The 12,069-nt window shown below is 34.8% G+C and overlaps 15 non-coding genes across 15 annotated transcripts; all 15 read left to right on the top strand.

Moving 5' to 3' along the window:
• Window positions 1-299: 299 nt before the first annotated feature.
• On the top strand, window positions 300-371 carry TRNAW-CCA (transfer RNA tryptophan (anticodon CCA)). The gene has a single exon. It is a non-coding gene; the product is annotated as a tRNA-Trp (tRNA).
• Window positions 372-821: 450 nt separating this feature from the next.
• Window positions 822-893, top strand: TRNAW-CCA (transfer RNA tryptophan (anticodon CCA)). Its single transcript has one exon. It is a non-coding gene; the product is annotated as a tRNA-Trp (tRNA).
• A 450-nt stretch (window positions 894-1,343) lies between these two features.
• Window positions 1,344-1,415, top strand: TRNAW-CCA (transfer RNA tryptophan (anticodon CCA)). Its single transcript has one exon. It is a non-coding gene; the product is annotated as a tRNA-Trp (tRNA).
• A 2,007-nt stretch (window positions 1,416-3,422) lies between these two features.
• TRNAW-CCA (transfer RNA tryptophan (anticodon CCA)) lies at window positions 3,423-3,494 on the top strand. Its single transcript has one exon. It is a non-coding gene; the product is annotated as a tRNA-Trp (tRNA).
• A 450-nt stretch (window positions 3,495-3,944) lies between these two features.
• On the top strand, window positions 3,945-4,016 carry TRNAW-CCA (transfer RNA tryptophan (anticodon CCA)). Its single transcript has one exon. It is a non-coding gene; the product is annotated as a tRNA-Trp (tRNA).
• Window positions 4,017-6,023: 2,007 nt separating this feature from the next.
• On the top strand, window positions 6,024-6,095 carry TRNAW-CCA (transfer RNA tryptophan (anticodon CCA)). Its single transcript has one exon. It is a non-coding gene; the product is annotated as a tRNA-Trp (tRNA).
• Window positions 6,096-6,545: 450 nt separating this feature from the next.
• TRNAW-CCA (transfer RNA tryptophan (anticodon CCA)) lies at window positions 6,546-6,617 on the top strand. The gene has a single exon. It is a non-coding gene; the product is annotated as a tRNA-Trp (tRNA).
• Window positions 6,618-8,113: 1,496 nt separating this feature from the next.
• On the top strand, window positions 8,114-8,185 carry TRNAW-CCA (transfer RNA tryptophan (anticodon CCA)). Its single transcript has one exon. It is a non-coding gene; the product is annotated as a tRNA-Trp (tRNA).
• A 450-nt stretch (window positions 8,186-8,635) lies between these two features.
• TRNAW-CCA (transfer RNA tryptophan (anticodon CCA)) lies at window positions 8,636-8,707 on the top strand. Its single transcript has one exon. It is a non-coding gene; the product is annotated as a tRNA-Trp (tRNA).
• Window positions 8,708-9,157: 450 nt separating this feature from the next.
• On the top strand, window positions 9,158-9,229 carry TRNAW-CCA (transfer RNA tryptophan (anticodon CCA)). Its single transcript has one exon. It is a non-coding gene; the product is annotated as a tRNA-Trp (tRNA).
• A 450-nt stretch (window positions 9,230-9,679) lies between these two features.
• TRNAW-CCA (transfer RNA tryptophan (anticodon CCA)) lies at window positions 9,680-9,751 on the top strand. The gene has a single exon. It is a non-coding gene; the product is annotated as a tRNA-Trp (tRNA).
• A 450-nt stretch (window positions 9,752-10,201) lies between these two features.
• Window positions 10,202-10,273, top strand: TRNAW-CCA (transfer RNA tryptophan (anticodon CCA)). Its single transcript has one exon. It is a non-coding gene; the product is annotated as a tRNA-Trp (tRNA).
• Window positions 10,274-10,713: 440 nt separating this feature from the next.
• On the top strand, window positions 10,714-10,785 carry TRNAW-CCA (transfer RNA tryptophan (anticodon CCA)). Its single transcript has one exon. It is a non-coding gene; the product is annotated as a tRNA-Trp (tRNA).
• A 450-nt stretch (window positions 10,786-11,235) lies between these two features.
• On the top strand, window positions 11,236-11,307 carry TRNAW-CCA (transfer RNA tryptophan (anticodon CCA)). The gene has a single exon. It is a non-coding gene; the product is annotated as a tRNA-Trp (tRNA).
• A 449-nt stretch (window positions 11,308-11,756) lies between these two features.
• TRNAW-CCA (transfer RNA tryptophan (anticodon CCA)) lies at window positions 11,757-11,828 on the top strand. Its single transcript has one exon. It is a non-coding gene; the product is annotated as a tRNA-Trp (tRNA).
• Window positions 11,829-12,069: the final 241 nt, after the last annotated feature.

Here is a 12,069-nt window from a genome sequence, read left to right as displayed (position 1 = left end):
TTCAAGCTTGTTTACTCACAAATTATTTATTTAATAAATTAGTTTATGCAGACAGTATATGGGTGATCTAAATCACCCGAATCAGTGAATTGCATTTGTTTGAAAGAAGACCTGGTGGCGCAACAGTAGCGCGTCTGACTCTGCACTTAAGCACGACCACCAGGCATATTCCTTGGTTATTGAATCAAGGATTCAAGCTTGTTTACTCACAAATTAATTATTTCACAAATTAGTATATGCAGACAGTATATGGGTGATCTAAATCACCCGAATCAGTGAATTACATATGCTCTAAAGAAGACCTCACGGCGCAACGGTAGCGCGTCTGACTCCAGATCAGAAGGTTGCGTGTTCAAATCACGTCGGGGTCAATTGTCATTTTGAAAGTGAAATGTACTAAACGGAATTCTTTAAGAGAAACTAATTACCATGGTTCTCATCTAAATTTCTGCAATGTGATTACTGTTTATATGGATACCTATATCATCTGCAGTTGCAACAAAGACTCAAAATTCTGCTAATTTCTTATAATCGTCATGCAAACATAATCCATTTCATTGGAAATGTCCATATCTTGACTTTGAAGTATACTCTTATTATTTTCTTTCTGGCGCTATGACTGTTTCAAATTGAACTGACCTTTTTTGTTAAGAATAATGACTTTGCACTTAAGCACGACCACCAGGCATATTCCTTGGTTATTAAATCAAAGATGTAAGCTTGTTTTCTCACAAATTATTTATTTCACAAATTAGTATATGCACACAGTATATGGGTGATCTAAATCACCCGAATCAGTGAATTATAGTTGCTCTAAAGAAGACCTCGTGGCGCAACGGTAGCGCGTCTGACTCCAGATCCGAAGGTTGCGTGTTCAAATCACGTCGGGGTCAATTGTCATTTTGAAAGTGAAATGTACTAAATGGAATTCTATAAGAGAAACTAATCACCATGGTTCTCATCTAAATTTCTGCAATGTGATTACTGTTTATATGGATACCTATATCATCTGCAGTTGCAACAAAGACTCAAAATTCTGCTAATTTCTTATAATCGTCATGCAAACATAATCCATTTCATTGGAAATGTCCATATCTTGACTTTGAAGTATACTCTTATTATTTTCTTTCTGGCGCTATGACTGTTTCAAATTGAACTGACCTTTTTTGTTAAGAATAATGACTTTGCACTTAAGCACGACCACCAGGCATATTCCTTGGTTATTAAATCAAAGATGTAAGCTTGTTTTCTCACAAATTATTTATTTCACAAATTAGTATATGCACACAGTATATGGGTGATCTAAATCACCCGAATCAGTGAATTATAGTTGCTCTAAAGAAGACCTCGTGGCGCAACGGTAGCGCGTCTGACTCCAGATCAGAAGGTTGCGTGTTCAAATCACGTCGGGGTCAATTGTCATTTTGAAAGTGAAATGTACTAAATGGAATTCTATAAGAGAAACTAATCACCATGGTTCTCATCTAAATTTCTGCAATGTGATTACTGTTTATATGGATACCTATATCATCTGCAGTTGCAACAAAGACTCAAAATTCTGCTAATTTCTTATAATTGTCATGCAAACATAATCCATTTCATTGGAATTGTCCATATCTTGACTTTGAAGTATACTCTTATTATTTTCTTTCTGGTGCTATGACTGTTTTCCATTGAACTGACCTTTTTTGTTAAGAATAATGACTTTGCACTTAAGCACGACCACCAGGCATATTCCTTGGTTATTGAATCAAGGATTCAAGCTTGTTTACTCACAAATTATTTATTTCATAAATTAGTATATGCAGACAGTATATGGGTGATAAAAATCACCCGAATCAGTGAATAGCATTTGTTTGAAAGAAGACCTCGTGGCGCAACGGTAGTGCGTCTAACTCCTGATCAGAAGGTTGCGTGTTCAAATCACGTCGGGATCAATTGTCATTTTGAAAGTGAAATGTACTAAACGAAATTCTTTAAGAGAAACTAATTACCATGGTTCTCATCTAAATTTCTGCAATGTGATTACTGTTTATATGGATACCTATATCATCTGCAGTTGCAACAAAGACTCAAAATTCTGCTAATTTCTTATAATTGTCATGCAAACATAATCCATTTCATTGGAATTGTCCATATCTTGACTTTGAAGTATACTCTTATTATTTTCTTTCTGGCGCTATGACTGTTTCAAATTGAACTGACCTATATTGTTAAGAATAATGACTTTGCACTTAAGCACGACCACCAGGCATATTCCTTGGTTATTAAATCAAAGATGTAAGCTTGTTTTCTCACAAATTATTTATTTCACTAATTAGTATATGCAGACAGTATATGGGTGATCTAAATCTCCCGAATCAATGAATTATAGTTGCTCTAAAGAAGACCTCGTGGCGCAACGGTAGCGCGTCTGACTCCAGATCAGAAGGTTTGGTGTTCAAATCATGTCGGGGTCAATTGTCATTTTGAAAGTTAAATGGAATTCTATAAGAGAAACTAATCACCATGGTTCTCATCTAAATTTCTGCAATGTGATTACTGTTTATATGGATACCTATATCATCTGCAGTTGCAACAAAGACTCAAAATTCTGCTAATTTCTTATAATTGTCATGCAAACATAATCCATTTCATTGGAATTGTCCATATCTTGACTTTGAAGTATACTCTTATTATTATCTTTCTGGTGCTATGACTGTTTTCCATTGAACTGACCTTTTTTGTTAAGAATAATGACTTTGCATTTAAGCACGACCACCAGGCATATTCCTTGGTTATTGAATCAAGGATGTAAGCTTGTTTACTCACAAATTAATTATTTCACAAATTAGTATATGCAGACAGTATATGGGTGATCTAAATCACCCGAATCAGTGAATTACAGATGCTCTAAAGAAGACCTCACGGCGCAACGGTAGCGCGTCTGGCTCCAGATCAGAAGGTTGCGTGTTCAAATCACGTCGGGGTCAATTGTCACTTTGAAAGTGAAATGTACTAAACGGAATTCTTTAAGAGAAACTAATTACCATGTTTCTCATCGAAATTTCTGCAATGTGATTACTGTTTATATGGATACCTATATCATCTGCAGTTGCAACAAAGATTCAAAATTCTGCTAATTTCTTATAATTGCCATGCAAACATAATCCATTTCATTGGAATTGTCCATATCTTGACTTTGAAGTATACTCTTATTATTTTCTTTCTGGCGCTATGACTGTTTTCCATTGAACTGACCTTTTTTGTTAAGAATAATGACTTTGCACTTAAGCACGACCACCAGGCATATTCCTTGGTTATTGAATCAAGGATGTAAGCTTGTTTACTCACAAATTATTTATTTCACAAATTAGTATATGCAGACAGTATATGGGTGATCTAAATCACCCGAATCAATGAAATATAGTTATTCTAAAGAAGACCTCGTGGCGCAACGGTAGCGCGTCTGACTCCAGATCAGAAGGTTGCGTGTTCAAATCACGTCGGGGTCTATTGTCATTTCGAAAGTGAAATGTACTTAACGGAATTCTTTAAGAGAAACTAATTACCATGGTTCTCATCTAAATTTCTGCAATGTGATTACTGTTTATATGGATACCTATATCATCTGCAGTTGCAACAAAGACTCAAAATTCTGCTAATTTCTTATAATTGTCATGCAAACATAATCCATTTCATTGGAATTGTCCATATCTTGACTTTGAAGTATACTCTTATTATTATCTTTCTGGTGCTATGACTGTTTTCCATTGAACTGACCTTTTTTGTTAAGAATAATGACTTTGCATTTAAGCACGACCACCAGGCATATTCCTTGGTTATTGAATCAAGGATGTAAGCTTGTTTACTCACAAATTAATTATTTCACAAATTAGTATATGCAGACAGTATATGGGTGATCTAAATCACCCGAATCAGTGAATTACAGATGCTCTAAAGAAGACCTCACGGCGCAACGGTAGCGCGTCTGACTCCAGATCAGAAGGTTGCGTGTTCAAATCACGTCGGGGTCTATTGTCATTTCGAAAGTGAAATGTACTTAACGGAATTCTTTAAGAGAAACTAATTACCATGGTTCTCATCTAAATTTCTGCAATGTGATTACTGTTTATATGGATACCTATATCATCTGCAGTTGCAACAAAGACTCAAAATTCTGCTAATTTCTTATAATCGTCATGCAAACATAATCCATTTCATTGGAAATGTCCATATTTTGACTTTGAAGTATACTCTTATTATTTTCTTTCTGGCGCTATGACTGTTTCAAATTGAACTGACCTTTTTTGTTAAGAATAATGACTTTGCACTTAAGCACGACCACCAGGCATATTCCTTGGTTATTAAATCAAGGATGTAAGCTTGTTTTCTCACAAATTATTTATTTCACAAATTAGTATATGCAGACAGTATATGGGTGATCTAAATCTCCCGAATCAATGAATTATATTTGCTCTAAAGAAGACCTCGTGGCGCAACGGTCGCGCGTCTGACTCCAGATCAGAAGTTTGCTTGTTCAAATCACGTCAGGGTCAATTGTCATTTTGAAAGTGAAATGTACTAAATGGAATTCTATAAGAGAAACTAATCACCATGGTTCTCATCCAAATTTCTGCAATGTGATTACTGTTTATATGGATACCTATATCATCTGCAGTTGCAACAAAGACTCAAAATTCTGCTAATTTCTTATAATTGTCATGCAAACATAATCCATTTCATTGGAATTGTCCATATCTTGACTTTGAAGTATACTCTTATTATTTTCTTTCTGGTGCTATGACTGTTTTCCATTGAACTGACCTTTTTTGTTAAGAATAATGACTTTGCACTTAAGCACGACCACCAGGCATATTCCTTGGTTATTGAATCAAGGATTCAAGCTTGTTTACTCACAAATTATTTATTTCATAAATTAGTATATGCAGACAGTATATGGGTGATAAAAATCACCCGAATCAGTGAATAGCATTTGTTTGAAAGAAGACCTCGTGGCGCAACGGTAGTGCGTCTAACTCCTGATCAGAAGGTTGCGTGTTCAAATCACGTCGGGATCAATTGTCATTTTGAAAGTGAAATGTACTAAACGAAATTCTTTAAGAGAAACTAATTACCATGGTTCTCATCTAAATTTCTGCAATGTGATTACTGTTTATATGGATACCTATATCATCTGCAGTTGCAACAAAGACTCAAAATTCTGCTAATTTCTTATAATTGTCATGCAAACATAATCCATTTCATTGGAATTGTCCATATCTTGACTTTGAAGTATACTCTTATTATTTTCTTTCTGGCGCTATGACTGTTTCAAATTGAACTGACCTATATTGTTAAGAATAATGACTTTGCACTTAAGCACGACCACCAGGCATATTCCTTGGTTATTAAATCAAAGATGTAAGCTTGTTTTCTCACAAATTATTTATTTCACTAATTAGTATATGCAGACAGTATATGGGTGATCTAAATCTCCCGAATCAATGAATTATAGTTGCTCTAAAGAAGACCTCGTGGCGCAACGGTAGCGCGTCTGACTCCGGATCAGAAGGTTTGGTGTTCAAATCATGTCGGGGTCAATTGTCATTTTGAAAGTTAAATGGAATTCTATAAGAGAAACTAATCACCATGGTTCTCATCTAAATTTCTGCAATGTGATTACTGTTTATATGGATACCTATATCATCTGCAGTTGCAACAAAGACTCAAAATTCTGCTAATTTCTTATAATTGTCATGCAAACATAATCCATTTCATTGGAATTGTCCATATCTTGACTTTGAAGTATACTCTTATTATTATCTTTCTGGTGCTATGACTGTTTTCCATTGAACTGACCTTTTTTGTTAAGAATAATGACTTTGCATTTAAGCACGACCACCAGGCATATTCCTTGGTTATTGAATCAAGGATGTAAGCTTGTTTACTCACAAATTAATTATTTCACAAATTAGTATATGCAGACAGTATATGGGTGATCTAAATCACCCGAATCAGTGAATTACAGATGCTCTAAAGAAGACCTCACGGCGCAACGGTAGCGCGTCTGACTCCAGATCAGAAGGTTGCGTGTTCAAATCACGTCGGGGTCAATTGTCACTTTGAAAGTGAAATGTACTAAACGGAATTCTTTAAGAGAAACTAATTACCATGTTTCTCATCGAAATTTCTGCAATGTGATTACTGTTTATATGGATACCTATATCATCTGCAGTTGCAACAAAGATTCAAAATTCTGCTAATTTCTTATAATTGCCATGCAAACATAATCCATTTCATTGGAATTGTCCATATCTTGACTTTGAAGTATACTCTTATTATTTTCTTTCTGGCGCTATGACTGTTTTCCATTGAACTGACCTTTTTTGTTAAGAATAATGACTTTGCACTTAAGCACGACCACCAGGCATATTCCTTGGTTATTGAATCAAGGATGTAAGCTTGTTTACTCACAAATTATTTATTTCACAAATTAGTATATGCAGACAGTATATGGGTGATCTAAATCACCCGAATCAATGAAATATAGTTATTCTAAAGAAGACCTCGTGGCGCAACGGTAGCGCGTCTGACTCCAGATCAGAAGGTTGCGTGTTCAAATCACGTCGGGGTCTATTGTCATTTCGAAAGTGAAATGTACTTAACGGAATTCTTTAAGAGAAACTAATTACCATGGTTCTCATCTAAATTTCTGCAATGTGATTACTGTTTATATGGATACCTATATCATCTGCAGTTGCAACAAAGACTCAAAATTCTGCTAATTTCTTATAATCGTCATGCAAACATAATCCATTTCATTGGAAATGTCCATATTTTGACTTTGAAGTATACTCTTATTATTTTCTTTCTGGCGCTATGACTGTTTCAAATTGAACTGACCTTTTTTGTTAAGAATAATGACTTTGCACTTAAGCACGACCACCAGGCATATTCCTTGGTTATTAAATCAAGGATGTAAGCTTGTTTTCTCACAAATTATTTATTTCACAAATTAGTATATGCAGACAGTATATGGGTGATCTAAATCTCCCGAATCAATGAATTATATTTGCTCTAAAGAAGACCTCGTGGCGCAACGGTCGCGCGTCTGACTCCAGATCAGAAGGTTTGGTGTTCAAATCACGTCGGGGTCAATTGTCATTTTGAAAGTGAAATGTACTAAATGGAATTCTATAAGAGAAACTAATCACCATGGTTCTCATCTAAATTTCTGCAATGTGATTACTGTTTATATGGATACCTATATCATCTGCAGTTGCAACAAAGACTCAAAATTCTGATAATTTCTTATAATTGTCATGCAAACATAATCCATTTCATTGGAATTGTCCATATCTTGACTTTGAAGTATACTCTTATTATTTTCTTTCTGGTGCTATGACTGTTTTCCATTGAACTGACCTTTTTTGTTAAGAATAATGACTTTGCACTTAAGCACGACCACCAGGCATATTCCTTGGTTATTGAATCAAGGATTCAAGCTTGTTTACTCACAAATTATTTATTTCATAAATTAGTATATGCAGACAGTATATGGGTGATAAAAATCACCCGAATCAGTGAATTGCATTTGTTTGAAAGAAGACCTCGTGGCGCAACGGTAGTGCGTCTAACTCCTGATCAGAAGGTTGCGTGTTCAAATCACGTCGGGATCAATTGTCATTTTGAAAGTGAAATGTACTAAACGGAATTCTTTAAGAGAAACTAATTACTATGGTTCTCATCTAAATTTCTGCAATGTGATTACTGTTTATATGGATACCTATATTTTATCTGCAGTTGCAACAAAGACTCAAAATTCTGATAATTTCTTATAATTGTCATGCAAACATAATCCATTTCATTGGAATTGTCCATATCTTGACTTTGAAGTATACTCTTATTATTTTCTTTCTGGTGCTATGACTGTTTTCCATTGAACTGACCTTTTTTGTTAAGAATAATGACTTTGCACTTAAGCACGACCACCAGGCATATTCCTTGGTTATTGAATCAAGGATGTAAGCTTGTTTACTCACAAATTAATTATTTCACAAATTAGTATATGCAGACAGTATATGGGTGATCTAAATCACCCGAATCAGTGAATTATAGTTGCTCTAAAGAAGACCTCGTGGCGCAACGGTAGCGCGTCTGACTCCAGATCAGAATGTTGCGTGTTCAAATCACGTCGGGGTCAATTGTCATTTTGAAAGTGAAATGTACTAAATGGAATTCTATAAGAGAAACTAATCACCATGGTTCTCATCTAAATTTCTGCAATGTGATTACTGTTTATATGGATACCTATATCATCTGCAGTTGCAACAAAGACTCAAAATTCTGCTAATTTCTTATAATTGTCATGCAAACATAATCCATTTCATTGGAATTGTCCATATCTTGACTTTGAAGTATACTCTTATTATTTTCTTTCTGGTGCTATGACTGTTTTCCATTGAACTGACCTTTTTTGTTAAGAATAATGACTTTGCACTTAAGCACGACCACCAGGCATATTCCTTGGTTATTGAATCAAGGATTCAAGCTTGTTTACTCACAAATTATTTATTTCATAAATTAGTATATGCAGACAGTATATGTGTGATCTAAATCACACGAATCAGTGAACTGCATTTGTTTGAAAGAAGACCTCGTGGCGCAACGGTAGCGCGTCTGACTCCAGATCTGAAGGTTGCGTGTTCAAATCACGTCGGGGTCAATTGTCATTTTGAAAGTGAAATGTACTAAACGGAATTCTTTAAGAGAAACTAATTACCATGGTTCTCATCTAAATTTCTGCAATGTGATTACTGTTTATATGGCTACCTATATCATCTGCAGTTACAACAAAGACTCAAAATTCTGCTAATTTCTTATAATTGTCATGCAAACATAATCCATTTCATTGGAATTGTCCATATCTTGACTTTGAAGTATACTCTTATTATTTTCTTTCTGGTGCTATGACTGTTTTCCATTGAACAGACCTTTTTTGTTAAGAATAATGACTTTGCACTTAAGCACGACCACCAGGCATATTCCTTGGTTATTGAATCAAGGATTCAAGCTTGTTTACTCACAAATTATTTATTTCATAAATTAGTATATGCAGACAGTATATGGGTGATAAAAATCACCCGAATCAGTGAATTGCATTTGTTTGAAAGAAGACCTCGTGGCGCAACAGTAGCGCGTCTGACTCCAGATCAGAAGGTTGCGTGTTCAAATCACGTCGGGGTCAATTGTCATTTTGAAAGTGAAATGTACTAAACGGAATTCTTTAAGAGAAACTAATTACCATGGTTCTCATCTAAATTTCTGCAATGTGATTACTGTTTATATGGATACCTATATCATCTGCAGTTGCAACAAAGACTCAAAATTCTGCTAATTTCTTATAATTGTCATGCAAACATAATCCATTTCATTGGAATTGTCCATATCTTGACTTTGAAGTATACTCTTATTATTTTCTTTCTGGTGCTATGACTGTTTTCCATTGAACTGACCTTTTTTGTTAAGAATAATGACTTTGCACTTAAGCACGAGCACCAGGCATATTCCTTGGTTATTGAATCAAGGATTCAAGCTTGTTTACTCACAAATTATTTATTTCATAAATTAGTATATGCAGACAGTATATGTGTGATCTAAATCACCCGAATCAGTGAATTGCATTTGTTTGAAAGAAGACCTCGTGGCGCAACGGTAGCGCGTCTGACTCCAGATCAGAAGGTTGCGTGTTCAAATCACGTCGGGGTCAATTGTCATTCTGAAAGTGAAATGTACTAATCAGAATTCTTTAAGAGAAACTAATCACCATGGTTCTCATCTAAATTTATTTAATGTGATTACTGTTTATATGGATACCTATATCATCTGCAGTTACAACAAAGACTCAAAATTCTGCTAATTTCTTATAATTGTCATGCAAACATAATCCATTTCATTGGAATTGTCCATATCTTGACTTTGAAGTATACTCTTATTATTTTCTTTCTGGTGCTATGACTGTTTTCCATTGAACTGACCTTTTTTGTTAAGAATAATGACTTTGCACTTAAGCACGAGCACCAGGCATATTCCTTGGTTATTGAATCAAGGATTCAAGCTTGTTTACTCACAAATTATTTATTTCATAAATTAGTATATGCAGACAGTATATGTGTGATCTAAATCACCCGAATCAGTGAATTGCATTTGTTTGAAAGAAGACCTCGTGGCGCAACGGTAGCGCGTCTGACTCCAGATCTGAAGGTTGCGTGTTCAAATCATGTCGGGGTCAATTGTCATTCTGAAAGTGAAATGTACTAAAAAGAATTCTTTAAGAGAAACTAATTACCATGGTTCTCATCTAAATTTCTGCAATGTGATTACTGTTTATATGGATACCTATATCATCTGCAGTTACAACAAAGACTCAAAATTCTTATAATTGTCATGCAAACATAATCCATTTCATTGGAATTGTCCATATCTTGACTTTGAAGTATACTCTTATTATTTTCTTTCTGGTGCTATGACTGTTTTCCATTGAACTGACCTTTTTTGTTAAGAATAATGACTTTGCACTTAAGCACGACCACCAGGCATATTCCTTGGTTATTGAATCAAGGATTCAAGCTTGTTTACTCACAAATTATTTATTTCATAAATTAGTATATGCAGACAGTATATGGGTGATCTAAATCACCCGAATCAGTGAATTGCATTTGTTTGAAGGAAGACCTTGTGGCGCAACAGTAGCGCATCTGACTCCAGATCAGAAGGTTGCGTGTTCAAATCATGTCGGGGTCAATTGTCATTTTGAAAGTGAAATGTACTAAACGGAATTCTTTAAGAGAAACTAATTACCATGGTTCTCATCTAAATTTCTGCAATGTGATTACTGTTTATATGGATACCTATATAATCTGCAGTTGCAACAAAGACTCAAAATTCTGCTAATTTCTTATAATTGTCATGCAAACATAATCCATTTAATTGGAATTGTCCATATCTTGACTTTGAAGTATACTCTTATTATTATCTTTCTGGTGCTATGACTGTTTTCCATTGAACTGACCTTTTTTGTTAAGAATAATGACTTTGCACTTAAGCACGACCACCAGGCATATTCCTTGGTTATTAAATCAAGGATGTAAGCTTGTTTTCTCACAAATTATTTATTTCACAAATTAGTATATGCAGACAGTATATGGGTGATCTAAATCTCCCGAATCAATGAATTATAGTTGCTCTAAAGAAGACCTCGTGGCGCAACGGTAGCGCGTCTGACTCCAGATCAGAAGGTTGCGTGTTCAACTCACGTCGGGGTCAATTGTCATTTTGAAAGTGAAATGTACTAAATGGAATTCTATAAGAGAAACTAATCACCATGGTTCTCATCTAAATCTCTGCAATGTGATTACTGTTTATATGGATACCTATATCATCTGCAGTTACAACAAAGACTCAAAATTCTGCTAATTTCTTATAATTGTCATGCAAACATAATCCATTTCATTGGAATTGTCCATATCTTGACTTTGAAGTATACTCTTATTATTTTCTTTCTGGTGCTATGACTGTTTTCCATTGAACTGACCTTTTTTGTTAAGAATAATGACTTTGCACTTAAGCACGACCACCAGGCATATTCCTTGGTTATTGAATCAAGGATGTAAGCTTGTTTACTCACAAATTAATTATTTCACAAATTAGTATATGCAGACAGTATATGGGTGATCTAAATCACCCGAATCAGTGAATTACAGATGTCTAAAGAAGACCTCGTGGCGCAACGGTAGCGCATCTGACTCCAGATCAGAAGGTTGCGTGTTCAAATCACGTCGGGGTCAATTGTCATTTTGAAAGTGAAATGTACTAAACGGAATTCTTTAAGAGAAACTAATTACCATGGTTCTCATCTAAATTTCTGCAATGTGATTACTGTTTATATGGATACCTATATCATCTGCAGTTGCAACAAAGACTCAAAATTCTGCTAATTTCTTATAATTGTCATGCAAACATAATCCATTTCATTGGAATTGTCCATATCTTGACTTTGAAGTATACTCTTATTATTTTCTTTCTGGT

The sequence above is a fragment of the Crinia signifera genome, chromosome 4 (genome assembly GCF_055691185.1).
Source record: "Crinia signifera chromosome 4, ASM5569118v1, whole genome shotgun sequence".
NCBI lineage: Eukaryota > Metazoa > Chordata > Amphibia > Anura > Myobatrachidae > Crinia > Crinia signifera.
The sequence above is the reverse complement of the archived record's forward strand: the minus strand, read 5'-3'. Positions and strand labels throughout refer to the sequence as shown.